The sequence below is a fragment of the Cottoperca gobio genome, chromosome 2 (assembly GCF_900634415.1).
Source record: "Cottoperca gobio chromosome 2, fCotGob3.1, whole genome shotgun sequence".
Lineage (NCBI taxonomy): Eukaryota > Metazoa > Chordata > Actinopteri > Perciformes > Bovichtidae > Cottoperca > Cottoperca gobio.
Genome location: NC_041356.1, coordinates 2,753,964 through 2,775,233, shown reverse-complemented (window position 1 = coordinate 2,775,233; position 21,270 = coordinate 2,753,964). Strand labels below are relative to the sequence as shown.

Sequence of the window (21,270 nt, the reverse complement as noted above, 5' to 3'; positions counted from 1 at the left end):
GACAGTACACGATATCTGGGCTGCTTGTCGCAAGTGTTGGCCAATGGAAAAGTCGGCGTATATCTGTAATTGGACGTGAGTCAGTGTCAGTACGAGAAGCTTGCTGTTTAGTTGAAGGTGAAAACACAATGAATTGTCTTGTCTTAGTATACGCGGACAAGTTCTATTCATGTCTTCGTTTGCTAATTAGAAGGTAAACAAAATGTGCTTACGCCCGGAGATTCCTCAGCGGGTGAAAAGAGTCACCCATCCAAGTCTGACGCCAGCCCACTCTAACCAGCTGCTTCCTCCGAAGATCAGGCGTTGTCAGTGTGGTATGGCCGTAATCTAAAATAGAGCATATACAATTGCTTTATATTGAAGGTAAACACAATGAATTGTCTTTTCTTAATATACGCGGACAGTTCTATTCATGTCTTCATTTTGCTAATTAAGAAGGAAACAAAATGCTTACAGCACCGGGTATTCCCAGGCGGTCACCCATCCAAGTACTGACCCAGCCCAACTCTGCTTAGCTTCCGAGATCAGACGAGATCGGGCGTTGTCAGTGTGGTATGGCCGTAATCTGAAATAGAGCATATACACTTGCTTTATATTGAAGGTAAAACACAATGAATTGTCTTTTCTTAATATACGCGGACAGTTCTATTCATGTCTTCATTTTGCTAATTAAGAAGGAAACAAAATGCTTACAGCACCGGGTATTCCCAGGCGGTCACCCATCCAAGTACTGACCCAGCCCAACTCTGCTTAGCTTCCGAGATCAGACGAGATCGGGCGTTGTCAGTGTGGTATGGCCGTAATCTAAAATAGAGCATATACACTTGCTTTATATTGAAGGTAAAACACAATGAATTGTCTTTTCTTAATATACGCGGACAGTTCTATTCATGTCTTCATTTTGCTAATTAAGAAGGAAACAAAATGCTTACAGCACCGGGTATTCCCAGGCGGTCACCCATCCAAGTACTGACCCAGCCCAACTCTGCTTAGCTTCCGAGATCAGACGAGATCGGGCGTTGTCAGTGTGGTATGGCCGTAATCTAAAATAGAGCATATACACTTGCTGTTATATTGAAGGTAAAACACAATGAATTGTCTTTTCTTAATATACGCGGACAGTTCTATTCATGTCTTCATTTTGCTAATTAAGAAGGAAACAAAATGCTTACAGCACCGGGTATTCCCAGGCGGTCACCCATCCAAGTACTGACCCAGCCCAACTCTGCTTAGCTTCCGAGATCAGACGAGATCGGGCGTTGTCAGTGTGGTATGGCCGTAATCTAAAATAGAGCATATACACTTGCTTTATATTGAAGGTAAAACACAATGAATTGTCTTTTCTTAATATACGCGGACAGTTCTATTCATGTCTTCATTTTGCTAATTAAGAAGGAAACAAAATGCTTACAGCACCGGGTATTCCCAGGCGGTCACCCATCCAAGTACTGACCCAGCCCAACTCTGCTTAGCTTCCGAGATCAGACGAGATCGGGCGTTGTCAGTGTGGTATGGCCGTAATCTAAATAGAGCATATACACTTGCTTTATATTGAAGGTAAAACACAATGAATTGTCTTTTCTTAATATACGCGGACAGTTCTATTCATGTCTTCATTTTGCTAATTAAGAAGGAAACAAAATGCTTACAGCACCGGGTATTCCCAGGCGGTCACCCATCCAAGTACTGACCCAGCCCAACTCTGCTTAGCTTCCGAGATCAGACGAGATCGGGCGTTGTCAGTGTGGTATGGCCGTAATCTAAAATAGAGCATATACACTTGCTGTTATATTGAAGGTAAAACACAATGAATTGTCTTTTCTTAATATACGCGGACAGTTCTATTCATGTCTTCATTTTGCTAATTAAGAAGGAAACAAAATGCTTACAGCACCGGGTATTCCCAGGCGGTCACCCATCCAAGTACTGACCCAGCCCAACTCTGCTTAGCTTCCGAGATCAGACGAGATCGGGCGTTGTCAGTGTGGTATGGCCGTAATCTAAAATAGAGCATATACACTTGCTTTATATTGAAGGTAAAACACAATGAATTGTCTTTTCTTAATATACGCGGACAGTTCTATTCATGTCTTCATTTTGCTAATTAAGAAGGAAACAAAATGCTTACAGCACCGGGTATTCCCAGGCGGTCACCCATCCAAGTACTGACCCAGCCCAACTCTGCTTAGCTTCCGAGATCAGACGAGATCGGGCGTTGTCAGTGTGGTATGGCCGTAATCTAAAATAGAGCATATACACTTGCTTTATATTGAAGGTAAAACACAATGAATTGTCTTTTCTTAATATACGCGGACAGTTCTATTCATGTCTTCATTTTGCTAATTAAGAAGGAAACAAAATGCTTACAGCACCGGGTATTCCCAGGCGGTCACCCATCCAAGTACTGACCCAGCCCAACTCTGCTTAGCTTCCGAGATCAGACGAGATCGGGCGTTGTCAGTGTGGTATGGCCGTAATCTAAAATAGAGCATATACACTTGCTTTATATTGAAGGTAAAACACAATGAATTGTCTTTTCTTAATATACGCGGACAGTTCTATTCATGTCTTCATTTTGCTAATTAAGAAGGAAACAAAATGCTTACAGCACCGGGTATTCCCAGGCGGTCACCCATCCAAGTACTGACCCAGCCCAACTCTGCTTAGCTTCCGAGATCAGACGAGATCGGGCGTTGTCAGTGTGGTATGGCCGTAATCTAAAATAGAGCATATACACTTGCTTTATATTGAAGGTAAAACACAATGAATTGTCTTTTCTTAATATACGCGGACAGTTCTATTCATGTCTTCATTTTGCTAATTAAGAAGGAAACAAAATGCTTACAGCACCGGGTATTCCCAGGCGGTCACCCATCCAAGTACTGACCCAGCCCAACTCTGCTTAGCTTCCGAGATCAGACGAGATCGGGCGTTGTCAGTGTGGTATGGCCGTAATCTAAAATAGAGCATATACACTTGCTTTATATTGAAGGTAAAACACAATGAATTGTCTTTTCTTAATATACGCGGACAGTTCTATTCATGTCTTCATTTTGCTAATTAAGAAGGAAACAAAATGCTTACAGCACCGGGTATTCCCAGGCGGTCACCCATCCAAGTACTGACCCAGCCCAACTCTGCTTAGCTTCCGAGATCAGACGAGATCGGGCGTTGTCAGTGTGGTATGGCCGTAATCTAAAATAGAGCATATACACTTGCTTTATATTGAAGGTAAAACACAATGAATTGTCTTTTCTTAATATACGCGGACAGTTCTATTCATGTCTTCATTTTGCTAATTAAGAAGGAAACAAAATGCTTACAGCACCGGGTATTCCCAGGCGGTCACCCATCCAAGTACTGACCCAGCCCAACTCTGCTTAGCTTCCGAGATCAGACGAGATCGGGCGTTGTCAGTGTGGTATGGCCGTAATCTAAAATAGAGCATATACACTTGCTGTTATATTGAAGGTAAAACACAATGAATTGTCTTTTCTTAATATACGCGGACAGTTCTATTCATGTCTTCATTTTGCTAATTAAGAAGGAAACAAAATGCTTACAGCACCGGGTATTCCCAGGCGGTCACCCATCCAAGTACTGACCCAGCCCAACTCTGCTTAGCTTCCGAGATCAGACGAGATCGGGCGTTGTCAGTGTGGTATGGCCGTAATCTAAAATAGAGCATATACACTTGCTGTTATATTGAAGGTAAAACACAATGAATTGTCTTTTCTTAATATACGCGGACAGTTCTATTCATGTCTTCATTTTGCTAATTAAGAAGGAAACAAAATGCTTACAGCACCGGGTATTCCCAGGCGGTCACCCATCCAAGTACTGACCCAGCCCAACTCTGCTTAGCTTCCGAGATCAGACGAGATCGGGCGTTGTCAGTGTGGTATGGCCGTAATCTAAAATAGAGCATATACACTTGCTTTATATTGAAGGTAAAACACAATGAATTGTCTTTTCTTAATATACGCGGACAGTTCTATTCATGTCTTCATTTTGCTAATTAAGAAGGAAACAAAATGCTTACAGCACCGGGTATTCCCAGGCGGTCACCCATCCAAGTACTGACCCAGCCCAACTCTGCTTAGCTTCCGAGATCAGACGAGATCGGGCGTTGTCAGTGTGGTATGGCCGTAATCTAAAATAGAGCATATACACTTGCTGTTATATTGAAGGTAAAACACAATGAATTGTCTTTTCTTAATATACGCGGACAGTTCTATTCATGTCTTCATTTTGCTAATTAAGAAGGAAACAAAATGCTTACAGCACCGGGTATTCCCAGGCGGTCACCCATCCAAGTACTGACCCAGCCCAACTCTGCTTAGCTTCCGAGATCAGACGAGATCGGGCGTTGTCAGTGTGGTATGGCCGTAATCTAAAATAGAGCATATACACTTGCTTTATATTGAAGGTAAAACACAATGAATTGTCTTTTCTTAATATACGCGGACAGTTCTATTCATGTCTTCATTTTGCTAATTAAGAAGGAAACAAAATGCTTACAGCACCGGGTATTCCCAGGCGGTCACCCATCCAAGTACTGACCCAGCCCAACTCTGCTTAGCTTCCGAGATCAGACGAGATCGGGCGTTGTCAGTGTGGTATGGCCGTAATCTAAAATAGAGCATATACACTTGCTTTATATTGAAGGTAAAACACAATGAATTGTCTTTTCTTAATATACGCGGACAGTTCTATTCATGTCTTCATTTTGCTAATTAAGAAGGAAACAAAATGCTTACAGCACCGGGTATTCCCAGGCGGTCACCCATCCAAGTACTGACCCAGCCCAACTCTGCTTAGCTTCCGAGATCAGACGAGATCGGGCGTTGTCAGTGTGGTATGGCCGTAATCTGAAATAGAGCATATACACTTGCTTTATATTGAAGGTAAAACACAATGAATTGTCTTTTCTTAATATACGCGGACAGTTCTATTCATGTCTTCATTTTGCTAATTAAGAAGGAAACAAAATGCTTACAGCACCGGGTATTCCCAGGCGGTCACCCATCCAAGTACTGACCCAGCCCAACTCTGCTTAGCTTCCGAGATCAGACGAGATCGGGCGTTGTCAGTGTGGTATGGCCGTAATCTAAAATAGAGCATATACACTTGCTTTATATTGAAGGTAAAACACAATGAATTGTCTTTTCTTAATATACGCGGACAGTTCTATTCATGTCTTCATTTTGCTAATTAAGAAGGAAACAAAATGCTTACAGCACCGGGTATTCCCAGGCGGTCACCCATCCAAGTACTGACCCAGCCCAACTCTGCTTAGCTTCCGAGATCAGACGAGATCGGGCGTTGTCAGTGTGGTATGGCCGTAATCTGAAATAGAGCATATACACTTGCTGTTATATTGAAGGTAAAACACAATGAATTGTCTTTTCTTAATATACGCGGACAGTTCTATTCATGTCTTCATTTTGCTAATTAAGAAGGAAACAAAATGCTTACAGCACCGGGTATTCCCAGGCGGTCACCCATCCAAGTACTGACCCAGCCCAACTCTGCTTAGCTTCCGAGATCAGACGAGATCGGGCGTTGTCAGTGTGGTATGGCCGTAATCTAAAATAGAGCATATACACTTGCTGTTATATTGAAGGTAAAACACAATGAATTGTCTTTTCTTAATATACGCGGACAGTTCTATTCATGTCTTCATTTTGCTAATTAAGAAGGAAACAAAATGCTTACAGCACCGGGTATTCCCAGGCGGTCACCCATCCAAGTACTGACCCAGCCCAACTCTGCTTAGCTTCCGAGATCAGACGAGATCGGGCGTTGTCAGTGTGGTATGGCCGTAATCTAAATAGAGCATATACACTTGCTGTTATATTGAAGGTAAAACACAATGAATTGTCTTTTCTTAATATACGCGGACAGTTCTATTCATGTCTTCATTTTGCTAATTAAGAAGGAAACAAAATGCTTACAGCACCGGGTATTCCCAGGCGGTCACCCATCCAAGTACTGACCCAGCCCAACTCTGCTTAGCTTCCGAGATCAGACGAGATCGGGCGTTGTCAGTGTGGTATGGCCGTAATCTAAATAGAGCATATACACTTGCTGTTATATTGAAGGTAAAACACAATGAATTGTCTTTTCTTAATATACGCGGACAGTTCTATTCATGTCTTCATTTTGCTAATTAAGAAGGAAACAAAATGCTTACAGCACCGGGTATTCCCAGGCGGTCACCCATCCAAGTACTGACCCAGCCCAACTCTGCTTAGCTTCCGAGATCAGACGAGATCGGGCGTTGTCAGTGTGGTATGGCCGTAATCTAAAATAGAGCATATACACTTGCTTTATATTGAAGGTAAAACACAATGAATTGTCTTTTCTTAATATACGCGGACAGTTCTATTCATGTCTTCATTTTGCTAATTAAGAAGGAAACAAAATGCTTACAGCACCGGGTATTCCCAGGCGGTCACCCATCCAAGTACTGACCCAGCCCAACTCTGCTTAGCTTCCGAGATCAGACGAGATCGGGCGTTGTCAGTGTGGTATGGCCGTAATCTAAAATAGAGCATATACACTTGCTTTATATTGAAGGTAAAACACAATGAATTGTCTTTTCTTAATATACGCGGACAGTTCTATTCATGTCTTCATTTTGCTAATTAAGAAGGAAACAAAATGCTTACAGCACCGGGTATTCCCAGGCGGTCACCCATCCAAGTACTGACCCAGCCCAACTCTGCTTAGCTTCCGAGATCAGACGAGATCGGGCGTTGTCAGTGTGGTATGGCCGTAATCTAAAATAGAGCATATACACTTGCTTTATATTGAAGGTAAAACACAATGAATTGTCTTTTCTTAATATACGCGGACAGTTCTATTCATGTCTTCATTTTGCTAATTAAGAAGGAAACAAAATGCTTACAGCACCGGGTATTCCCAGGCGGTCACCCATCCAAGTACTGACCCAGCCCAACTCTGCTTAGCTTCCGAGATCAGACGAGATCGGGCGTTGTCAGTGTGGTATGGCCGTAATCTAAAATAGAGCATATACACTTGCTTTATATTGAAGGTAAAACACAATGAATTGTCTTTTCTTAATATACGCGGACAGTTCTATTCATGTCTTCATTTTGCTAATTAAGAAGGAAACAAAATGCTTACAGCACCGGGTATTCCCAGGCGGTCACCCATCCAAGTACTGACCCAGCCCAACTCTGCTTAGCTTCCGAGATCAGACGAGATCGGGCGTTGTCAGTGTGGTATGGCCGTAATCTAAATAGAGCATATACACTTGCTTTATATTGAAGGTAAAACACAATGAATTGTCTTTTCTTAATATACGCGGACAGTTCTATTCATGTCTTCATTTTGCTAATTAAGAAGGAAACAAAATGCTTACAGCACCGGGTATTCCCAGGCGGTCACCCATCCAAGTACTGACCCAGCCCAACTCTGCTTAGCTTCCGAGATCAGACGAGATCGGGCGTTGTCAGTGTGGTATGGCCGTAATCTGAAATAGAGCATATACACTTGCTGTTATATTGAAGGTAAAACACAATGAATTGTCTTTTCTTAATATACGCGGACAGTTCTATTCATGTCTTCATTTTGCTAATTAAGAAGGAAACAAAATGCTTACAGCACCGGGTATTCCCAGGCGGTCACCCATCCAAGTACTGACCCAGCCCAACTCTGCTTAGCTTCCGAGATCAGACGAGATCGGGCGTTGTCAGTGTGGTATGGCCGTAATCTAAAATAGAGCATATACACTTGCTTTATATTGAAGGTAAAACACAATGAATTGTCTTTTCTTAATATACGCGGACAGTTCTATTCATGTCTTCATTTTGCTAATTAAGAAGGAAACAAAATGCTTACAGCACCGGGTATTCCCAGGCGGTCACCCATCCAAGTACTGACCCAGCCCAACTCTGCTTAGCTTCCGAGATCAGACGAGATCGGGCGTTGTCAGTGTGGTATGGCCGTAATCTAAAATAGAGCATATACACTTGCTTTATATTGAAGGTAAAACACAATGAATTGTCTTTTCTTAATATACGCGGACAGTTCTATTCATGTCTTCATTTTGCTAATTAAGAAGGAAACAAAATGCTTACAGCACCGGGTATTCCCAGGCGGTCACCCATCCAAGTACTGACCCAGCCCAACTCTGCTTAGCTTCCGAGATCAGACGAGATCGGGCGTTGTCAGTGTGGTATGGCCGTAATCTAAAATAGAGCATATACACTTGCTGTTATATTGAAGGTAAAACACAATGAATTGTCTTTTCTTAATATACGCGGACAGTTCTATTCATGTCTTCATTTTGCTAATTAAGAAGGAAACAAAATGCTTACAGCACCGGGTATTCCCAGGCGGTCACCCATCCAAGTACTGACCCAGCCCAACTCTGCTTAGCTTCCGAGATCAGACGAGATCGGGCGTTGTCAGTGTGGTATGGCCGTAATCTAAAATAGAGCATATACACTTGCTTTATATTGAAGGTAAAACACAATGAATTGTCTTTTCTTAATATACGCGGACAGTTCTATTCATGTCTTCATTTTGCTAATTAAGAAGGAAACAAAATGCTTACAGCACCGGGTATTCCCAGGCGGTCACCCATCCAAGTACTGACCCAGCCCAACTCTGCTTAGCTTCCGAGATCAGACGAGATCGGGCGTTGTCAGTGTGGTATGGCCGTAATCTAAAATAGAGCATATACACTTGCTTTATATTGAAGGTAAAACACAATGAATTGTCTTTTCTTAATATACGCGGACAGTTCTATTCATGTCTTCATTTTGCTAATTAAGAAGGAAACAAAATGCTTACAGCACCGGGTATTCCCAGGCGGTCACCCATCCAAGTACTGACCCAGCCCAACTCTGCTTAGCTTCCGAGATCAGACGAGATCGGGCGTTGTCAGTGTGGTATGGCCGTAATCTGAAATAGAGCATATACACTTGCTGTTATATTGAAGGTAAAACACAATGAATTGTCTTTTCTTAATATACGCGGACAGTTCTATTCATGTCTTCATTTTGCTAATTAAGAAGGAAACAAAATGCTTACAGCACCGGGTATTCCCAGGCGGTCACCCATCCAAGTACTGACCCAGCCCAACTCTGCTTAGCTTCCGAGATCAGACGAGATCGGGCGTTGTCAGTGTGGTATGGCCGTAATCTAAAATAGAGCATATACACTTGCTGTTATATTGAAGGTAAAACACAATGAATTGTCTTTTCTTAATATACGCGGACAGTTCTATTCATGTCTTCATTTTGCTAATTAAGAAGGAAACAAAATGCTTACAGCACCGGGTATTCCCAGGCGGTCACCCATCCAAGTACTGACCCAGCCCAACTCTGCTTAGCTTCCGAGATCAGACGAGATCGGGCGTTGTCAGTGTGGTATGGCCGTAATCTAAAATAGAGCATATACACTTGCTTTATATTGAAGGTAAAACACAATGAATTGTCTTTTCTTAATATACGCGGACAGTTCTATTCATGTCTTCATTTTGCTAATTAAGAAGGAAACAAAATGCTTACAGCACCGGGTATTCCCAGGCGGTCACCCATCCAAGTACTGACCCAGCCCAACTCTGCTTAGCTTCCGAGATCAGACGAGATCGGGCGTTGTCAGTGTGGTATGGCCGTAATCTGAAATAGAGCATATACACTTGCTGTTATATTGAAGGTAAAACACAATGAATTGTCTTTTCTTAATATACGCGGACAGTTCTATTCATGTCTTCATTTTGCTAATTAAGAAGGAAACAAAATGCTTACAGCACCGGGTATTCCCAGGCGGTCACCCATCCAAGTACTGACCCAGCCCAACTCTGCTTAGCTTCCGAGATCAGACGAGATCGGGCGTTGTCAGTGTGGTATGGCCGTAATCTAAAATAGAGCATATACACTTGCTTTATATTGAAGGTAAAACACAATGAATTGTCTTTTCTTAATATACGCGGACAGTTCTATTCATGTCTTCATTTTGCTAATTAAGAAGGAAACAAAATGCTTACAGCACCGGGTATTCCCAGGCGGTCACCCATCCAAGTACTGACCCAGCCCAACTCTGCTTAGCTTCCGAGATCAGACGAGATCGGGCGTTGTCAGTGTGGTATGGCCGTAATCTAAATAGAGCATATACACTTGCTTTATATTGAAGGTAAAACACAATGAATTGTCTTTTCTTAATATACGCGGACAGTTCTATTCATGTCTTCATTTTGCTAATTAAGAAGGAAACAAAATGCTTACAGCACCGGGTATTCCCAGGCGGTCACCCATCCAAGTACTGACCCAGCCCAACTCTGCTTAGCTTCCGAGATCAGACGAGATCGGGCGTTGTCAGTGTGGTATGGCCGTAATCTGAAATAGAGCATATACACTTGCTGTTATATTGAAGGTAAAACACAATGAATTGTCTTTTCTTAATATACGCGGACAGTTCTATTCATGTCTTCATTTTGCTAATTAAGAAGGAAACAAAATGCTTACAGCACCGGGTATTCCCAGGCGGTCACCCATCCAAGTACTGACCCAGCCCAACTCTGCTTAGCTTCCGAGATCAGACGAGATCGGGCGTTGTCAGTGTGGTATGGCCGTAATCTAAAATAGAGCATATACACTTGCTTTATATTGAAGGTAAAACACAATGAATTGTCTTTTCTTAATATACGCGGACAGTTCTATTCATGTCTTCATTTTGCTAATTAAGAAGGAAACAAAATGCTTACAGCACCGGGTATTCCCAGGCGGTCACCCATCCAAGTACTGACCCAGCCCAACTCTGCTTAGCTTCCGAGATCAGACGAGATCGGGCGTTGTCAGTGTGGTATGGCCGTAATCTAAAATAGAGCATATACACTTGCTTTATATTGAAGGTAAAACACAATGAATTGTCTTTTCTTAATATACGCGGACAGTTCTATTCATGTCTTCATTTTGCTAATTAAGAAGGAAACAAAATGCTTACAGCACCGGGTATTCCCAGGCGGTCACCCATCCAAGTACTGACCCAGCCCAACTCTGCTTAGCTTCCGAGATCAGACGAGATCGGGCGTTGTCAGTGTGGTATGGCCGTAATCTAAAATAGAGCATATACACTTGCTTTATATTGAAGGTAAAACACAATGAATTGTCTTTTCTTAATATACGCGGACAGTTCTATTCATGTCTTCATTTTGCTAATTAAGAAGGAAACAAAATGCTTACAGCACCGGGTATTCCCAGGCGGTCACCCATCCAAGTACTGACCCAGCCCAACTCTGCTTAGCTTCCGAGATCAGACGAGATCGGGCGTTGTCAGTGTGGTATGGCCGTAATCTAAAATAGAGCATATACACTTGCTTTATATTGAAGGTAAAACACAATGAATTGTCTTTTCTTAATATACGCGGACAGTTCTATTCATGTCTTCATTTTGCTAATTAAGAAGGAAACAAAATGCTTACAGCACCGGGTATTCCCAGGCGGTCACCCATCCAAGTACTGACCCAGCCCAACTCTGCTTAGCTTCCGAGATCAGACGAGATCGGGCGTTGTCAGTGTGGTATGGCCGTAATCTGAAATAGAGCATATACACTTGCTGTTATATTGAAGGTAAAACACAATGAATTGTCTTTTCTTAATATACGCGGACAGTTCTATTCATGTCTTCATTTTGCTAATTAAGAAGGAAACAAAATGCTTACAGCACCGGGTATTCCCAGGCGGTCACCCATCCAAGTACTGACCCAGCCCAACTCTGCTTAGCTTCCGAGATCAGACGAGATCGGGCGTTGTCAGTGTGGTATGGCCGTAATCTAAAATAGAGCATATACACTTGCTTTATATTGAAGGTAAAACACAATGAATTGTCTTTTCTTAATATACGCGGACAGTTCTATTCATGTCTTCATTTTGCTAATTAAGAAGGAAACAAAATGCTTACAGCACCGGGTATTCCCAGGCGGTCACCCATCCAAGTACTGACCCAGCCCAACTCTGCTTAGCTTCCGAGATCAGACGAGATCGGGCGTTGTCAGTGTGGTATGGCCGTAATCTAAATAGAGCATATACACTTGCTTTATATTGAAGGTAAAACACAATGAATTGTCTTTTCTTAATATACGCGGACAGTTCTATTCATGTCTTCATTTTGCTAATTAAGAAGGAAACAAAATGCTTACAGCACCGGGTATTCCCAGGCGGTCACCCATCCAAGTACTGACCCAGCCCAACTCTGCTTAGCTTCCGAGATCAGACGAGATCGGGCGTTGTCAGTGTGGTATGGCCGTAATCTAAAATAGAGCATATACACTTGCTGTTATATTGAAGGTAAAACACAATGAATTGTCTTTTCTTAATATACGCGGACAGTTCTATTCATGTCTTCATTTTGCTAATTAAGAAGGAAACAAAATGCTTACAGCACCGGGTATTCCCAGGCGGTCACCCATCCAAGTACTGACCCAGCCCAACTCTGCTTAGCTTCCGAGATCAGACGAGATCGGGCGTTGTCAGTGTGGTATGGCCGTAATCTAAAATAGAGCATATACACTTGCTTTATATTGAAGGTAAAACACAATGAATTGTCTTTTCTTAATATACGCGGACAGTTCTATTCATGTCTTCATTTTGCTAATTAAGAAGGAAACAAAATGCTTACAGCACCGGGTATTCCCAGGCGGTCACCCATCCAAGTACTGACCCAGCCCAACTCTGCTTAGCTTCCGAGATCAGACGAGATCGGGCGTTGTCAGTGTGGTATGGCCGTAATCTAAATAGAGCATATACACTTGCTTTATATTGAAGGTAAAACACAATGAATTGTCTTTTCTTAATATACGCGGACAGTTCTATTCATGTCTTCATTTTGCTAATTAAGAAGGAAACAAAATGCTTACAGCACCGGGTATTCCCAGGCGGTCACCCATCCAAGTACTGACCCAGCCCAACTCTGCTTAGCTTCCGAGATCAGACGAGATCGGGCGTTGTCAGTGTGGTATGGCCGTAATCTAAAATAGAGCATATACACTTGCTTTATATTGAAGGTAAAACACAATGAATTGTCTTTTCTTAATATACGCGGACAGTTCTATTCATGTCTTCATTTTGCTAATTAAGAAGGAAACAAAATGCTTACAGCACCGGGTATTCCCAGGCGGTCACCCATCCAAGTACTGACCCAGCCCAACTCTGCTTAGCTTCCGAGATCAGACGAGATCGGGCGTTGTCAGTGTGGTATGGCCGTAATCTAAAATAGAGCATATACACTTGCTGTTATATTGAAGGTAAAACACAATGAATTGTCTTTTCTTAATATACGCGGACAGTTCTATTCATGTCTTCATTTTGCTAATTAAGAAGGAAACAAAATGCTTACAGCACCGGGTATTCCCAGGCGGTCACCCATCCAAGTACTGACCCAGCCCAACTCTGCTTAGCTTCCGAGATCAGACGAGATCGGGCGTTGTCAGTGTGGTATGGCCGTAATCTAAAATAGAGCATATACACTTGCTTTATATTGAAGGTAAAACACAATGAATTGTCTTTTCTTAATATACGCGGACAGTTCTATTCATGTCTTCATTTTGCTAATTAAGAAGGAAACAAAATGCTTACAGCACCGGGTATTCCCAGGCGGTCACCCATCCAAGTACTGACCCAGCCCAACTCTGCTTAGCTTCCGAGATCAGACGAGATCGGGCGTTGTCAGTGTGGTATGGCCGTAATCTAAAATAGAGCATATACACTTGCTTTATATTGAAGGTAAAACACAATGAATTGTCTTTTCTTAATATACGCGGACAGTTCTATTCATGTCTTCATTTTGCTAATTAAGAAGGAAACAAAATGCTTACAGCACCGGGTATTCCCAGGCGGTCACCCATCCAAGTACTGACCCAGCCCAACTCTGCTTAGCTTCCGAGATCAGACGAGATCGGGCGTTGTCAGTGTGGTATGGCCGTAATCTGAAATAGAGCATATACACTTGCTGTTATATTGAAGGTAAAACACAATGAATTGTCTTTTCTTAATATACGCGGACAGTTCTATTCATGTCTTCATTTTGCTAATTAAGAAGGAAACAAAATGCTTACAGCACCGGGTATTCCCAGGCGGTCACCCATCCAAGTACTGACCCAGCCCAACTCTGCTTAGCTTCCGAGATCAGACGAGATCGGGCGTTGTCAGTGTGGTATGGCCGTAATCTAAAATAGAGCATATACACTTGCTTTATATTGAAGGTAAAACACAATGAATTGTCTTTTCTTAATATACGCGGACAGTTCTATTCATGTCTTCATTTTGCTAATTAAGAAGGAAACAAAATGCTTACAGCACCGGGTATTCCCAGGCGGTCACCCATCCAAGTACTGACCCAGCCCAACTCTGCTTAGCTTCCGAGATCAGACGAGATCGGGCGTTGTCAGTGTGGTATGGCCGTAATCTAAAATAGAGCATATACACTTGCTGTTATATTGAAGGTAAAACACAATGAATTGTCTTTTCTTAATATACGCGGACAGTTCTATTCATGTCTTCATTTTGCTAATTAAGAAGGAAACAAAATGCTTACAGCACCGGGTATTCCCAGGCGGTCACCCATCCAAGTACTGACCCAGCCCAACTCTGCTTAGCTTCCGAGATCAGACGAGATCGGGCGTTGTCAGTGTGGTATGGCCGTAATCTAAAATAGAGCATATACACTTGCTGTTATATTGAAGGTAAAACACAATGAATTGTCTTTTCTTAATATACGCGGACAGTTCTATTCATGTCTTCATTTTGCTAATTAAGAAGGAAACAAAATGCTTACAGCACCGGGTATTCCCAGGCGGTCACCCATCCAAGTACTGACCCAGCCCAACTCTGCTTAGCTTCCGAGATCAGACGAGATCGGGCGTTGTCAGTGTGGTATGGCCGTAATCTGAAAATAGAGCATATACACTTGCTGTTATATTGAAGGTAAAACACAATGAATTGTCTTTTCTTAATATACGCGGACAGTTCTATTCATGTCTTCATTTTGCTAATTAAGAAGGAAACAAAATGCTTACAGCACCGGGTATTCCCAGGCGGTCACCCATCCAAGTACTGACCCAGCCCAACTCTGCTTAGCTTCCGAGATCAGACGAGATCGGGCGTTGTCAGTGTGGTATGGCCGTAATCTAAAATAGAGCATATACACTTGCTTTATATTGAAGGTAAAACACAATGAATTGTCTTTTCTTAATATACGCGGACAGTTCTATTCATGTCTTCATTTTGCTAATTAAGAAGGAAACAAAATGCTTACAGCACCGGGTATTCCCAGGCGGTCACCCATCCAAGTACTGACCCAGCCCAACTCTGCTTAGCTTCCGAGATCAGACGAGATCGGGCGTTGTCAGTGTGGTATGGCCGTAATCTAAAATAGAGCATATACACTTGCTTTATATTGAAGGTAAAACACAATGAATTGTCTTTTCTTAATATACGCGGACAGTTCTATTCATGTCTTCATTTTGCTAATTAAGAAGGAAACAAAATGCTTACAGCACCGGGTATTCCCAGGCGGTCACCCATCCAAGTACTGACCCAGCCCAACTCTGCTTAGCTTCCGAGATCAGACGAGATCGGGCGTTGTCAGTGTGGTATGGCCGTAATCTAAAATAGAGCATATACACTTGCTTTATATTGAAGGTAAAACACAATGAATTGTCTTTTCTTAATATACGCGGACAGTTCTATTCATGTCTTCATTTTGCTAATTAAGAAGGAAACAAAATGCTTACAGCACCGGGTATTCCCAGGCGGTCACCCATCCAAGTACTGACCCAGCCCAACTCTGCTTAGCTTCCGAGATCAGACGAGATCGGGCGTTGTCAGTGTGGTATGGCCGTAATCTAAAATAGAGCATATACACTTGCTGTTATATTGAAGGTAAAACACAATGAATTGTCTTTTCTTAATATACGCGGACAGTTCTATTCATGTCTTCATTTTGCTAATTAAGAAGGAAACAAAATGCTTACAGCACCGGGTATTCCCAGGCGGTCACCCATCCAAGTACTGACCCAGCCCAACTCTGCTTAGCTTCCGAGATCAGACGAGATCGGGCGTTGTCAGTGTGGTATGGCCGTAATCTAAAATAGAGCATATACACTTGCTGTTTATTGAAGGTAAAACACAATGAATTGTCTTTTCTTAATATACGCGGACAGTTCTATTCATGTCTTCATTTTGCTAATTAAGAAGGAAACAAAATGCTTACAGCACCGGGTATTCCCAGGCGGTCACCCATCCAAGTACTGACCCAGCCCAACTCTGCTTAGCTTCCGAGATCAGACGAGATCGGGCGTTGTCAGTGTGGTATGGCCGTAATCTAAAATAGAGCATATACACTTGCTTTATATTGAAGGTAAAACACAATGAATTGTCTTTTCTTAATATACGCGGACAGTTCTATTCATGTCTTCATTTTGCTAATTAAGAAGGAAACAAAATGCTTACAGCACCGGGTATTCCCAGGCGGTCACCCATCCAAGTACTGACCCAGCCCAACTCTGCTTAGCTTCCGAGATCAGACGAGATCGGGCGTTGTCAGTGTGGTATGGCCGTAATCTAAAATAGAGCATATACACTTGCTTTATATTGAAGGTAAAACACAATGAATTGTCTTTTCTTAATATACGCGGACAGTTCTATTCATGTCTTCATTTTGCTAATTAAGAAGGAAACAAAATGCTTACAGCACCGGGTATTCCCAGGCGGTCACCCATCCAAGTACTGACCCAGCCCAACTCTGCTTAGCTTCCGAGATCAGACGAGATCGGGCGTTGTCAGTGTGGTATGGCCGTAATCTAAAATAGAGCATATACACTTGCTGTTATATTGAAGGTAAAACACAATGAATTGTCTTTTCTTAATATACGCGGACAGTTCTATTCATGTCTTCATTTTGCTAATTAAGAAGGAAACAAAATGCTTACAGCACCGGGTATTCCCAGGCGGTCACCCATCCAAGTACTGACCCAGCCCAACTCTGCTTAGCTTCCGAGATCAGACGAGATCGGGCGTTGTCAGTGTGGTATGGCCGTAATCTAAAATAGAGCATATACACTTGCTGTTATATTGAAGGTAAAACACAATGAATTGTCTTTTCTTAATATACGCGGACAGTTCTATTCATGTCTTCATTTTGCTAATTAAGAAGGAAACAAAATGCTTACAGCACCGGGTATTCCCAGGCGGTCACCCATCCAAGTACTGACCCAGCCCAACTCTGCTTAGCTTCCGAGATCAGACGAGATCGGGCGTTGTCAGTGTGGTATGGCCGTAATCTGAAATAGAGCATATACACTTGCTGTTTATTGAAGGTAAAACACAATGAATTGTCTTTTCTTAATATACGCGGACAGTTCTATTCATGTCTTCATTTTGCTAATTAAGAAGGAAACAAAATGCTTACAGCACCGGGTATTCCCAGGCGGTCACCCATCCAAGTACTGACCCAGCCCAACTCTGCTTAGCTTCCGAGATCAGACGAGATCGGGCGTTGTCAGTGTGGTATGGCCGTAATCTGAAATAGAGCATATACACTTGCTGTTATATTGAAGGTAAAACACAATGAATTGTCTTTTCTTAATATACGCGGACAGTTCTATTCATGTCTTCATTTTGCTAATTAAGAAGGAAACAAAATGCTTACAGCACCGGGTATTCCCAGGCGGTCACCCATCCAAGTACTGACCCAGCCCAACTCTGCTTAGCTTCCGAGATCAGACGAGATCGGGCGTTGTCAGTGTGGTATGGCCGTAATCTGAAATAGAGCATATACACTTGCTGTTATATTGAAGGTAAAACACAATGAATTGTCTTTTCTTAATATACGCGGACAGTTCTATTCATGTCTTCATTTTGCTAATTAAGAAGGAAACAAAATGCTTACAGCACCGGGTATTCCCAGGCGGTCACCCATCCAAGTACTGACCCAGCCCAACTCTGCTTAGCTTCCGAGATCAGACGAGATCGGGCATTGTCAGTGTGGCATAGACGTAATCTGAAATAGAGCATATACACTTGCTGTTTATTGAAGGTAAAACACAATGAATTGTCTTTTCTTAATATACGCGGACAGTTCTATTCATGTCTTCATTCACTCACCCAGCCCAACTCTGCTTAGCTTCTGAGATCAGACGAGATCGGGCGTAGTCAGGGTGGTATGGCCGTAATCTAAAATAGAGCATATACACTTGCTTTATATTGAAGGTAATACACAATGACTTGTCTTTTCTTAATATATGCGGACAGTTCAATTCACGTCTTCATTTTGCTAATTAAGAAGAAAACAAAATGTTTACAGCAGCGGGTATTCCCAGGCGGTCACCCATCCAAGTACTGATCAAGCCCAACTCTGCTTAGATTTCGAGATCAGACGAGATCAGGCGTTGTCAGGGTGGTATGGCCGTAATCTGAAATAAAGCATATACACTTGATTATTATTATTATTATTATTATTATTATTATTATTATTATTATTATTATTATTATTATTATTATTATTATTATTATCCTTTACTAACATTACCTTATTTTACAGTTCATTTAGCTGTAAACACTTTAGCTACTGTCATAGCGTCTACTATATGTGTTGAAAATACTTCAACCCAATTTATATGTCTATTATTGTCAAACAATATTTATTTCCTTCATATTTATTTAATTCAATAAAATCCATGCAGATGTGCTTATAACGGATATTCTGGAGTCGACATTTGGCCTAAGTCAGATGCTATGAATATACTTTATTAATATAATACTCCCTCCTTTTGAGACATGGTGAAATACCGTGTCTCAACACACAAGCACATTGGTATAAGCTTCTTGGTAGCACTAATGTCTTCTCTGATCAAGTACTCTTTCAAAAGTAGTCTCTGTATACAATTATTTTTAGTCCAAACAGCTTTTTCTTGCTTTGTAGCTGCATTCTGCATCTCTTTCAATATCTCTCAGTCTTGTGTTCTGGTGTGTTCGTCTTCTCATTTACCTATTGTTGCCTACTGAAACTGGATCAGTTCTTTATATAAAGCAATATACTTTGGTAGCTGTACTGCCTTCAATAAATCTTATATTAGAGTGCGATGTTTAATATGTTCGTTAGTCAATGTTACCATACCTCTATTCTGTCCCTGTTGAGCAAACACATGTAATGTTGAAAATGCATAGTTACTGTCTGTGTAGATATTTACATCTGCATGTCTCTGTCAATGCTCCAGTTCTGATGGGTTTATGACTAAGGGCTAATGATGCAGGCTGTCAGTTCCTGAATTAGTGTTTATGATAGTTGGAGTGACCATCTTTCACTCAAAGACTGCAATTGAGACAGAAAAAACACTTTGACCAGTATAAAAAATGACGTGCCAGATCGGAAAAAGTTTATTTTGTTATGTAGGAACAAAATGTTGCAGAATATTATAATTGATTTCACAAAAAGGGGCCAGTCACACTAATCTTGCCTCAATCTGGCTCTCTAAAAAACGCTGAAAAAGTGAGATTTACTATTTTATTGGGCTTTATTTTATTAAAGGATGAAGTTGCCAAGGAGGAATAAAAAAAAATATTTGTTTCGTTTTTACAATGGTTTTTTTCAAAGGTGCTCCCAGGTCCACAATCGTATGTTTAAAAAATACTTTATTTTAATTTAAATGTTAGCATATCATATCTATCAGATGATTAGGTAGCGCTTCTGTTTTTAATACGTCGGTCTGTGTCACTACAGAAATCTTGTCACATTTGTATTATCTAGTTTACTTTACATGATTCGTCAAACATTTCTATCGCTGATTCCTTTTAATGAATGTCAGTCAAGTCTGGTGTAAGTAAATAAACTCCTGATTGTATTGATTCGCACTTGATGATTATCAAATGTAATTGTCCACCTCAATCAATGTGTATTATTGCACTACATGTATTTCTGCACAACATGTGTTTCTGCACAAGAATGTATAATGAGCACTATATTAGTTATGAATGTGAAACACTTTAGGTACACTTCTCCTTTAAGAGAGTTTCAGGTCTACCTCCATCTCGTCACAACAACGCTGCCCACCAAGGGGTGTAACCGCGCCAACGTGGACGAATGAGAGAACACGATGCCCTTCCGAGGAAAATATAGCGAAATGTTTATGATGTATCTGTTACACTTTCACTTTTACCAACAGACAGCTAACTGGCTCTTTATTGATTCGGACTGTGGACTTGGTGTGTTGAAAGTGCCCTCGGCTGAGAGTATTATTAAAATGCTGTCATCATCACTTTAAATAAATACTATCTTGATCATTTAGAAGTTTGCTGGATTCATTTGAAAGGCAGTCATAGCATCCTCAGAGCTCCTAAACCTGACAAAACCTGGTGACCCCGACGTGATATTTCTGAACACGAGGGCGAGCAGAGAGAGAAGCCGGATGAGAGGGTTCTTTTGATACTCACAAGTAGGCCTGAAAAACCAAGGTAGGCAAACCTGTTTGATACGAAATTGCATTAGAATACTATAGGATAATAGTACTTGTGAGTATCAAAGAACCCACCCTGACGACTGTCTCGTAAAACCAATGCTAAGTTTGCATATGCTAAAGTGATGATGGCTGAGTTTTGACAATACTACATGAAACTGTGCACAGAAAGGTTTTAAAAGTGACTCCGGTGTAAGAAATAAGGTTTACGAGTAGCGCTCAATTGAATTGTGTAAGTTAAAATATAAAGTCTTTTGGAGAAAGCGCAGTCTGAACAACTGGTGGGAGTTTTACGGAGGGAAAGGCCAAAGCGGCCTGTTCTGGCTAAAAAGAGAAAGCCTTAACAGTGAATATCTGGATGTGACTGCGTGGTGGAGGTTGACGAATTCCCCATTGTCTTACTACAGATTTATTCATCTTCCGTAGACGACCATAGACATTGAATAAGAGTAATTAAAGTAATTAAAAATAAATTTGGCTGTGTGAGAGAAGGGTGAGCTTCTCTTAGCGGGGGCTATAAAAACCCTATTTAATCCAACGAAAACTGTATAAAACGAGTATCAATGCAGTGTGGGTTGGAAACTATATGTTGATGGATGTGTGTGCGTGTTGTTGAAAAGCAATATTGTCTGTAAGTGAATGAATTGAGGCGTTAAGTCAAGCTAATTTAGAGCTAATGGCTATAACAGCTCTGGGAGCCCGTCTGAAGCTAAAAGAGGAGCTAGCGCTCGTATCTCGGAACAAACAGAACCTTGAGTCTTACGCTGAAGCATTTAGGGTGGGAA

At 41.6% G+C, this 21,270-nt stretch overlaps 73 non-coding genes and 2 pseudogenes across 73 annotated transcripts; all 75 read right to left on the bottom strand.

Annotated features, from left to right (window-relative positions):
- Positions 1-447: 447 nt before the first annotated feature.
- On the bottom strand, positions 448-566 carry LOC115022268 (5S ribosomal RNA). The gene has a single exon (XR_003833865.1). It is a non-coding gene; the product is annotated as a 5S ribosomal RNA (ribosomal RNA).
- Positions 567-686: 120 nt separating this feature from the next.
- Positions 687-805, bottom strand: LOC115022262 (5S ribosomal RNA). The gene has a single exon (XR_003833864.1). It is a non-coding gene; the product is annotated as a 5S ribosomal RNA (ribosomal RNA).
- Positions 806-925: 120 nt separating this feature from the next.
- On the bottom strand, positions 926-1,044 carry LOC115022255 (5S ribosomal RNA). The gene has a single exon (XR_003833863.1). It is a non-coding gene; the product is annotated as a 5S ribosomal RNA (ribosomal RNA).
- Positions 1,045-1,165: 121 nt separating this feature from the next.
- LOC115022250 (5S ribosomal RNA) lies at positions 1,166-1,284 on the bottom strand. The gene has a single exon (XR_003833859.1). It is a non-coding gene; the product is annotated as a 5S ribosomal RNA (ribosomal RNA).
- Positions 1,285-1,404: 120 nt separating this feature from the next.
- Positions 1,405-1,523, bottom strand: LOC115022247 (5S ribosomal RNA). The gene has a single exon (XR_003833858.1). It is a non-coding gene; the product is annotated as a 5S ribosomal RNA (ribosomal RNA).
- A 119-nt stretch (positions 1,524-1,642) lies between these two features.
- On the bottom strand, positions 1,643-1,761 carry LOC115022242 (5S ribosomal RNA). Its single transcript, XR_003833857.1, has one exon. It is a non-coding gene; the product is annotated as a 5S ribosomal RNA (ribosomal RNA).
- Positions 1,762-1,882: 121 nt separating this feature from the next.
- LOC115022237 (5S ribosomal RNA) lies at positions 1,883-2,001 on the bottom strand. Its single transcript, XR_003833856.1, has one exon. It is a non-coding gene; the product is annotated as a 5S ribosomal RNA (ribosomal RNA).
- Positions 2,002-2,121: 120 nt separating this feature from the next.
- Positions 2,122-2,240, bottom strand: LOC115022235 (5S ribosomal RNA). Its single transcript, XR_003833855.1, has one exon. It is a non-coding gene; the product is annotated as a 5S ribosomal RNA (ribosomal RNA).
- A 120-nt stretch (positions 2,241-2,360) lies between these two features.
- LOC115022230 (5S ribosomal RNA) lies at positions 2,361-2,479 on the bottom strand. The gene has a single exon (XR_003833854.1). It is a non-coding gene; the product is annotated as a 5S ribosomal RNA (ribosomal RNA).
- A 120-nt stretch (positions 2,480-2,599) lies between these two features.
- LOC115022223 (5S ribosomal RNA) lies at positions 2,600-2,718 on the bottom strand. The gene has a single exon (XR_003833852.1). It is a non-coding gene; the product is annotated as a 5S ribosomal RNA (ribosomal RNA).
- Positions 2,719-2,838: 120 nt separating this feature from the next.
- LOC115022218 (5S ribosomal RNA) lies at positions 2,839-2,957 on the bottom strand. The gene has a single exon (XR_003833851.1). It is a non-coding gene; the product is annotated as a 5S ribosomal RNA (ribosomal RNA).
- Positions 2,958-3,077: 120 nt separating this feature from the next.
- Positions 3,078-3,196, bottom strand: LOC115022213 (5S ribosomal RNA). The gene has a single exon (XR_003833850.1). It is a non-coding gene; the product is annotated as a 5S ribosomal RNA (ribosomal RNA).
- A 120-nt stretch (positions 3,197-3,316) lies between these two features.
- Positions 3,317-3,435, bottom strand: LOC115022206 (5S ribosomal RNA). Its single transcript, XR_003833849.1, has one exon. It is a non-coding gene; the product is annotated as a 5S ribosomal RNA (ribosomal RNA).
- Positions 3,436-3,556: 121 nt separating this feature from the next.
- Positions 3,557-3,675, bottom strand: LOC115022202 (5S ribosomal RNA). Its single transcript, XR_003833848.1, has one exon. It is a non-coding gene; the product is annotated as a 5S ribosomal RNA (ribosomal RNA).
- A 121-nt stretch (positions 3,676-3,796) lies between these two features.
- LOC115022199 (5S ribosomal RNA) lies at positions 3,797-3,915 on the bottom strand. Its single transcript, XR_003833847.1, has one exon. It is a non-coding gene; the product is annotated as a 5S ribosomal RNA (ribosomal RNA).
- Positions 3,916-4,035: 120 nt separating this feature from the next.
- On the bottom strand, positions 4,036-4,154 carry LOC115022194 (5S ribosomal RNA). Its single transcript, XR_003833846.1, has one exon. It is a non-coding gene; the product is annotated as a 5S ribosomal RNA (ribosomal RNA).
- Positions 4,155-4,275: 121 nt separating this feature from the next.
- LOC115022191 (5S ribosomal RNA) lies at positions 4,276-4,394 on the bottom strand. Its single transcript, XR_003833845.1, has one exon. It is a non-coding gene; the product is annotated as a 5S ribosomal RNA (ribosomal RNA).
- Positions 4,395-4,514: 120 nt separating this feature from the next.
- On the bottom strand, positions 4,515-4,633 carry LOC115022188 (5S ribosomal RNA). The gene has a single exon (XR_003833844.1). It is a non-coding gene; the product is annotated as a 5S ribosomal RNA (ribosomal RNA).
- A 120-nt stretch (positions 4,634-4,753) lies between these two features.
- LOC115022183 (5S ribosomal RNA) lies at positions 4,754-4,872 on the bottom strand. Its single transcript, XR_003833842.1, has one exon. It is a non-coding gene; the product is annotated as a 5S ribosomal RNA (ribosomal RNA).
- Positions 4,873-4,992: 120 nt separating this feature from the next.
- On the bottom strand, positions 4,993-5,111 carry LOC115022172 (5S ribosomal RNA). Its single transcript, XR_003833839.1, has one exon. It is a non-coding gene; the product is annotated as a 5S ribosomal RNA (ribosomal RNA).
- A 120-nt stretch (positions 5,112-5,231) lies between these two features.
- On the bottom strand, positions 5,232-5,350 carry LOC115022168 (5S ribosomal RNA). The gene has a single exon (XR_003833838.1). It is a non-coding gene; the product is annotated as a 5S ribosomal RNA (ribosomal RNA).
- Positions 5,351-5,471: 121 nt separating this feature from the next.
- LOC115022163 (5S ribosomal RNA) lies at positions 5,472-5,590 on the bottom strand. The gene has a single exon (XR_003833837.1). It is a non-coding gene; the product is annotated as a 5S ribosomal RNA (ribosomal RNA).
- A 121-nt stretch (positions 5,591-5,711) lies between these two features.
- Positions 5,712-5,830, bottom strand: LOC115022160 (5S ribosomal RNA). Its single transcript, XR_003833836.1, has one exon. It is a non-coding gene; the product is annotated as a 5S ribosomal RNA (ribosomal RNA).
- A 120-nt stretch (positions 5,831-5,950) lies between these two features.
- LOC115022157 (5S ribosomal RNA) lies at positions 5,951-6,069 on the bottom strand. Its single transcript, XR_003833835.1, has one exon. It is a non-coding gene; the product is annotated as a 5S ribosomal RNA (ribosomal RNA).
- A 120-nt stretch (positions 6,070-6,189) lies between these two features.
- Positions 6,190-6,308, bottom strand: LOC115022152 (5S ribosomal RNA). The gene has a single exon (XR_003833832.1). It is a non-coding gene; the product is annotated as a 5S ribosomal RNA (ribosomal RNA).
- A 120-nt stretch (positions 6,309-6,428) lies between these two features.
- Positions 6,429-6,547, bottom strand: LOC115022147 (5S ribosomal RNA). The gene has a single exon (XR_003833831.1). It is a non-coding gene; the product is annotated as a 5S ribosomal RNA (ribosomal RNA).
- A 120-nt stretch (positions 6,548-6,667) lies between these two features.
- On the bottom strand, positions 6,668-6,786 carry LOC115022142 (5S ribosomal RNA). The gene has a single exon (XR_003833830.1). It is a non-coding gene; the product is annotated as a 5S ribosomal RNA (ribosomal RNA).
- Positions 6,787-6,906: 120 nt separating this feature from the next.
- On the bottom strand, positions 6,907-7,025 carry LOC115022137 (5S ribosomal RNA). Its single transcript, XR_003833828.1, has one exon. It is a non-coding gene; the product is annotated as a 5S ribosomal RNA (ribosomal RNA).
- A 120-nt stretch (positions 7,026-7,145) lies between these two features.
- On the bottom strand, positions 7,146-7,264 carry LOC115022132 (5S ribosomal RNA). Its single transcript, XR_003833826.1, has one exon. It is a non-coding gene; the product is annotated as a 5S ribosomal RNA (ribosomal RNA).
- Positions 7,265-7,383: 119 nt separating this feature from the next.
- On the bottom strand, positions 7,384-7,502 carry LOC115022122 (5S ribosomal RNA). Its single transcript, XR_003833824.1, has one exon. It is a non-coding gene; the product is annotated as a 5S ribosomal RNA (ribosomal RNA).
- Positions 7,503-7,623: 121 nt separating this feature from the next.
- Positions 7,624-7,742, bottom strand: LOC115022116 (5S ribosomal RNA). Its single transcript, XR_003833823.1, has one exon. It is a non-coding gene; the product is annotated as a 5S ribosomal RNA (ribosomal RNA).
- A 120-nt stretch (positions 7,743-7,862) lies between these two features.
- LOC115022111 (5S ribosomal RNA) lies at positions 7,863-7,981 on the bottom strand. Its single transcript, XR_003833822.1, has one exon. It is a non-coding gene; the product is annotated as a 5S ribosomal RNA (ribosomal RNA).
- Positions 7,982-8,101: 120 nt separating this feature from the next.
- Positions 8,102-8,220, bottom strand: LOC115022106 (5S ribosomal RNA). Its single transcript, XR_003833821.1, has one exon. It is a non-coding gene; the product is annotated as a 5S ribosomal RNA (ribosomal RNA).
- A 121-nt stretch (positions 8,221-8,341) lies between these two features.
- LOC115022103 (5S ribosomal RNA) lies at positions 8,342-8,460 on the bottom strand. Its single transcript, XR_003833820.1, has one exon. It is a non-coding gene; the product is annotated as a 5S ribosomal RNA (ribosomal RNA).
- A 120-nt stretch (positions 8,461-8,580) lies between these two features.
- On the bottom strand, positions 8,581-8,699 carry LOC115022098 (5S ribosomal RNA). Its single transcript, XR_003833819.1, has one exon. It is a non-coding gene; the product is annotated as a 5S ribosomal RNA (ribosomal RNA).
- A 120-nt stretch (positions 8,700-8,819) lies between these two features.
- On the bottom strand, positions 8,820-8,938 carry LOC115022093 (5S ribosomal RNA). The gene has a single exon (XR_003833818.1). It is a non-coding gene; the product is annotated as a 5S ribosomal RNA (ribosomal RNA).
- Positions 8,939-9,059: 121 nt separating this feature from the next.
- On the bottom strand, positions 9,060-9,178 carry LOC115022090 (5S ribosomal RNA). The gene has a single exon (XR_003833817.1). It is a non-coding gene; the product is annotated as a 5S ribosomal RNA (ribosomal RNA).
- Positions 9,179-9,299: 121 nt separating this feature from the next.
- Positions 9,300-9,418, bottom strand: LOC115022087 (5S ribosomal RNA). Its single transcript, XR_003833816.1, has one exon. It is a non-coding gene; the product is annotated as a 5S ribosomal RNA (ribosomal RNA).
- A 120-nt stretch (positions 9,419-9,538) lies between these two features.
- LOC115022082 (5S ribosomal RNA) lies at positions 9,539-9,657 on the bottom strand. Its single transcript, XR_003833815.1, has one exon. It is a non-coding gene; the product is annotated as a 5S ribosomal RNA (ribosomal RNA).
- Positions 9,658-9,778: 121 nt separating this feature from the next.
- Positions 9,779-9,897, bottom strand: LOC115022074 (5S ribosomal RNA). Its single transcript, XR_003833813.1, has one exon. It is a non-coding gene; the product is annotated as a 5S ribosomal RNA (ribosomal RNA).
- Positions 9,898-10,017: 120 nt separating this feature from the next.
- Positions 10,018-10,136, bottom strand: LOC115022073 (5S ribosomal RNA). Its single transcript, XR_003833812.1, has one exon. It is a non-coding gene; the product is annotated as a 5S ribosomal RNA (ribosomal RNA).
- A 119-nt stretch (positions 10,137-10,255) lies between these two features.
- LOC115022067 (5S ribosomal RNA) lies at positions 10,256-10,374 on the bottom strand. The gene has a single exon (XR_003833811.1). It is a non-coding gene; the product is annotated as a 5S ribosomal RNA (ribosomal RNA).
- Positions 10,375-10,495: 121 nt separating this feature from the next.
- On the bottom strand, positions 10,496-10,614 carry LOC115022062 (5S ribosomal RNA). The gene has a single exon (XR_003833810.1). It is a non-coding gene; the product is annotated as a 5S ribosomal RNA (ribosomal RNA).
- A 120-nt stretch (positions 10,615-10,734) lies between these two features.
- Positions 10,735-10,853, bottom strand: LOC115022060 (5S ribosomal RNA). Its single transcript, XR_003833809.1, has one exon. It is a non-coding gene; the product is annotated as a 5S ribosomal RNA (ribosomal RNA).
- A 120-nt stretch (positions 10,854-10,973) lies between these two features.
- Positions 10,974-11,092, bottom strand: LOC115022660 (5S ribosomal RNA). The gene has a single exon (XR_003833941.1). It is a non-coding gene; the product is annotated as a 5S ribosomal RNA (ribosomal RNA).
- A 120-nt stretch (positions 11,093-11,212) lies between these two features.
- LOC115022655 (5S ribosomal RNA) lies at positions 11,213-11,331 on the bottom strand. Its single transcript, XR_003833940.1, has one exon. It is a non-coding gene; the product is annotated as a 5S ribosomal RNA (ribosomal RNA).
- A 120-nt stretch (positions 11,332-11,451) lies between these two features.
- LOC115022650 (5S ribosomal RNA) lies at positions 11,452-11,570 on the bottom strand. The gene has a single exon (XR_003833939.1). It is a non-coding gene; the product is annotated as a 5S ribosomal RNA (ribosomal RNA).
- A 121-nt stretch (positions 11,571-11,691) lies between these two features.
- On the bottom strand, positions 11,692-11,810 carry LOC115022643 (5S ribosomal RNA). Its single transcript, XR_003833934.1, has one exon. It is a non-coding gene; the product is annotated as a 5S ribosomal RNA (ribosomal RNA).
- Positions 11,811-11,930: 120 nt separating this feature from the next.
- On the bottom strand, positions 11,931-12,049 carry LOC115022639 (5S ribosomal RNA). Its single transcript, XR_003833933.1, has one exon. It is a non-coding gene; the product is annotated as a 5S ribosomal RNA (ribosomal RNA).
- Positions 12,050-12,168: 119 nt separating this feature from the next.
- LOC115022627 (5S ribosomal RNA) lies at positions 12,169-12,287 on the bottom strand. Its single transcript, XR_003833929.1, has one exon. It is a non-coding gene; the product is annotated as a 5S ribosomal RNA (ribosomal RNA).
- A 121-nt stretch (positions 12,288-12,408) lies between these two features.
- Positions 12,409-12,527, bottom strand: LOC115022620 (5S ribosomal RNA). Its single transcript, XR_003833928.1, has one exon. It is a non-coding gene; the product is annotated as a 5S ribosomal RNA (ribosomal RNA).
- Positions 12,528-12,647: 120 nt separating this feature from the next.
- Positions 12,648-12,766, bottom strand: LOC115022614 (5S ribosomal RNA). The gene has a single exon (XR_003833927.1). It is a non-coding gene; the product is annotated as a 5S ribosomal RNA (ribosomal RNA).
- A 119-nt stretch (positions 12,767-12,885) lies between these two features.
- LOC115022607 (5S ribosomal RNA) lies at positions 12,886-13,004 on the bottom strand. The gene has a single exon (XR_003833925.1). It is a non-coding gene; the product is annotated as a 5S ribosomal RNA (ribosomal RNA).
- A 120-nt stretch (positions 13,005-13,124) lies between these two features.
- LOC115022600 (5S ribosomal RNA) lies at positions 13,125-13,243 on the bottom strand. Its single transcript, XR_003833924.1, has one exon. It is a non-coding gene; the product is annotated as a 5S ribosomal RNA (ribosomal RNA).
- A 121-nt stretch (positions 13,244-13,364) lies between these two features.
- LOC115022596 (5S ribosomal RNA) lies at positions 13,365-13,483 on the bottom strand. The gene has a single exon (XR_003833923.1). It is a non-coding gene; the product is annotated as a 5S ribosomal RNA (ribosomal RNA).
- Positions 13,484-13,603: 120 nt separating this feature from the next.
- LOC115022591 (5S ribosomal RNA) lies at positions 13,604-13,722 on the bottom strand. Its single transcript, XR_003833922.1, has one exon. It is a non-coding gene; the product is annotated as a 5S ribosomal RNA (ribosomal RNA).
- A 120-nt stretch (positions 13,723-13,842) lies between these two features.
- On the bottom strand, positions 13,843-13,961 carry LOC115022586 (5S ribosomal RNA). Its single transcript, XR_003833921.1, has one exon. It is a non-coding gene; the product is annotated as a 5S ribosomal RNA (ribosomal RNA).
- A 121-nt stretch (positions 13,962-14,082) lies between these two features.
- On the bottom strand, positions 14,083-14,201 carry LOC115022580 (5S ribosomal RNA). Its single transcript, XR_003833920.1, has one exon. It is a non-coding gene; the product is annotated as a 5S ribosomal RNA (ribosomal RNA).
- Positions 14,202-14,321: 120 nt separating this feature from the next.
- LOC115022574 (5S ribosomal RNA) lies at positions 14,322-14,440 on the bottom strand. The gene has a single exon (XR_003833919.1). It is a non-coding gene; the product is annotated as a 5S ribosomal RNA (ribosomal RNA).
- A 121-nt stretch (positions 14,441-14,561) lies between these two features.
- LOC115022563 (5S ribosomal RNA) lies at positions 14,562-14,680 on the bottom strand. The gene has a single exon (XR_003833917.1). It is a non-coding gene; the product is annotated as a 5S ribosomal RNA (ribosomal RNA).
- A 121-nt stretch (positions 14,681-14,801) lies between these two features.
- LOC115022556 (5S ribosomal RNA) lies at positions 14,802-14,920 on the bottom strand. Its single transcript, XR_003833916.1, has one exon. It is a non-coding gene; the product is annotated as a 5S ribosomal RNA (ribosomal RNA).
- Positions 14,921-15,042: 122 nt separating this feature from the next.
- LOC115022549 (5S ribosomal RNA) lies at positions 15,043-15,161 on the bottom strand. Its single transcript, XR_003833915.1, has one exon. It is a non-coding gene; the product is annotated as a 5S ribosomal RNA (ribosomal RNA).
- A 120-nt stretch (positions 15,162-15,281) lies between these two features.
- On the bottom strand, positions 15,282-15,400 carry LOC115022548 (5S ribosomal RNA). The gene has a single exon (XR_003833914.1). It is a non-coding gene; the product is annotated as a 5S ribosomal RNA (ribosomal RNA).
- A 120-nt stretch (positions 15,401-15,520) lies between these two features.
- On the bottom strand, positions 15,521-15,639 carry LOC115022544 (5S ribosomal RNA). The gene has a single exon (XR_003833913.1). It is a non-coding gene; the product is annotated as a 5S ribosomal RNA (ribosomal RNA).
- A 120-nt stretch (positions 15,640-15,759) lies between these two features.
- On the bottom strand, positions 15,760-15,878 carry LOC115022538 (5S ribosomal RNA). The gene has a single exon (XR_003833912.1). It is a non-coding gene; the product is annotated as a 5S ribosomal RNA (ribosomal RNA).
- Positions 15,879-15,999: 121 nt separating this feature from the next.
- Positions 16,000-16,118, bottom strand: LOC115022531 (5S ribosomal RNA). Its single transcript, XR_003833911.1, has one exon. It is a non-coding gene; the product is annotated as a 5S ribosomal RNA (ribosomal RNA).
- A 120-nt stretch (positions 16,119-16,238) lies between these two features.
- LOC115022524 (5S ribosomal RNA) lies at positions 16,239-16,357 on the bottom strand. The gene has a single exon (XR_003833910.1). It is a non-coding gene; the product is annotated as a 5S ribosomal RNA (ribosomal RNA).
- Positions 16,358-16,477: 120 nt separating this feature from the next.
- Positions 16,478-16,596, bottom strand: LOC115022519 (5S ribosomal RNA). Its single transcript, XR_003833907.1, has one exon. It is a non-coding gene; the product is annotated as a 5S ribosomal RNA (ribosomal RNA).
- Positions 16,597-16,716: 120 nt separating this feature from the next.
- Positions 16,717-16,835, bottom strand: LOC115022516 (5S ribosomal RNA). The gene has a single exon (XR_003833906.1). It is a non-coding gene; the product is annotated as a 5S ribosomal RNA (ribosomal RNA).
- A 121-nt stretch (positions 16,836-16,956) lies between these two features.
- Positions 16,957-17,075, bottom strand: LOC115022505 (5S ribosomal RNA). Its single transcript, XR_003833904.1, has one exon. It is a non-coding gene; the product is annotated as a 5S ribosomal RNA (ribosomal RNA).
- A 121-nt stretch (positions 17,076-17,196) lies between these two features.
- LOC115022499 (5S ribosomal RNA) lies at positions 17,197-17,315 on the bottom strand. The gene has a single exon (XR_003833902.1). It is a non-coding gene; the product is annotated as a 5S ribosomal RNA (ribosomal RNA).
- Positions 17,316-17,435: 120 nt separating this feature from the next.
- Positions 17,436-17,554, bottom strand: LOC115022494 (5S ribosomal RNA). The gene has a single exon (XR_003833901.1). It is a non-coding gene; the product is annotated as a 5S ribosomal RNA (ribosomal RNA).
- A 121-nt stretch (positions 17,555-17,675) lies between these two features.
- LOC115022489 (5S ribosomal RNA) lies at positions 17,676-17,794 on the bottom strand. Its single transcript, XR_003833900.1, has one exon. It is a non-coding gene; the product is annotated as a 5S ribosomal RNA (ribosomal RNA).
- A 121-nt stretch (positions 17,795-17,915) lies between these two features.
- LOC115022348 (uncharacterized) lies at positions 17,916-18,034 on the bottom strand (annotated as a pseudogene).
- A 293-nt stretch (positions 18,035-18,327) lies between these two features.
- Positions 18,328-18,446, bottom strand: LOC115022381 (uncharacterized; annotated as a pseudogene).
- Positions 18,447-21,270: the final 2,824 nt, after the last annotated feature.